A 1,134-nucleotide genomic window follows, 5' to 3' on the forward strand; every position below is an offset into this window, starting at 1 on the left:
TGATCTGTCCAAGCAGCAAGAAGATGGCCATGCCATGGCAATCCTCTTCCCATTTTCCCTAGCCACTCAGGGCTCAACAGCAGGGTGAGGCTCAGGTGGGGGTGAAGCGGGGGGGAGCATAAGGGCTACTTTCCCCCAGTACAACGTGGTGTCTGATGCTTGATGGGAGAGCAGAACTGGTGAGCCTTGAGGGAAGGGTCCAGGGCCCGTATTCAGCCAGAGTCACTGCTGGAAGAGGAAGAGGAAAAGGAGGAGGAGGAATGCTTGCCACGCTTGTGGTGCTTGTGCATCTTTTTATGAGCTTCATTTTTTTCTGCATCTTTTTGTCCACTGTCACTCCTGGTCCAACCAAGCCAGGAGCCAAGGGATTCGCAGGAGGCATTCCAGGGGCAGCCGGTGAGTATGGAGGAGGGTAGGGACCCGAGGGTTGGATACCCTGGCTGTGGCACAGGATGAGGGGGTCCACCTGGGAGGAAAGCTGGATTGCCCTGGGGAGCTCCTGGGGTAGGAGGAAAGGGGCCTGGGGGAAAGGGTAGATGGATAGGTGGTGGGTGGGCAGGATTGGAACCTCCAGGGTACCTGACGTTGTGGGGATATGGATTTGGCCCTGGCTGCCTGGCATTGGGATTCCACATGTTTAGGTGTGTCCTCCAGCCCTGTCACTTTTCCACCACTGCCTGGGCTTGTAGAAGCCCAGGTTCTACCTGTGTGTTCTCTGTAGAAGATTTTCAAAAATACAGATAGTATAAAAATCCCTCCTGACCCTCATTGGATATTTTTTAATGGTGCCTGTTTTAACTGTTGACGTTCAAGATAGACTTTAAACAATCTGAAGGAAAATAAATCAGTATCAATGACAGTCACACACTCAAGCAATCCGTTTCAAAGCCTAATCATTTGTCATCTATTCTCAGTGTTTCTATTGTAATTTTTATTATAATAATAGTACACGTTGAATCCCCAGCACCTATAGCAGTGCCTGGTTCAGAATCAATACTTAAATATTTATGGAATGAACAATAAATGTTCTTTCAAAAAATGATAATTCAGAAGTGTCTGTATATTGCAAAAGGTAAAAGATCTTCCTTACCCTCCCCCTCTCCATTCTGATGATTATGTGAAGGGAAAAGCCTC

General features: G+C 48.1%; 1 pseudogene; it reads right to left on the minus strand.

Annotated features, from left to right (window-relative positions):
- Nucleotides 1-212: 212 nt before the first annotated feature.
- LOC104656842 lies at nucleotides 213-650 on the minus strand (annotated as a pseudogene).
- Nucleotides 651-1,134: the final 484 nt, after the last annotated feature.

This window comes from Rhinopithecus roxellana, chromosome 21 (assembly GCF_007565055.1).
Source record: "Rhinopithecus roxellana isolate Shanxi Qingling chromosome 21, ASM756505v1, whole genome shotgun sequence".
In the NCBI taxonomy this organism is placed as follows: domain Eukaryota; kingdom Metazoa; phylum Chordata; class Mammalia; order Primates; family Cercopithecidae; genus Rhinopithecus; species Rhinopithecus roxellana.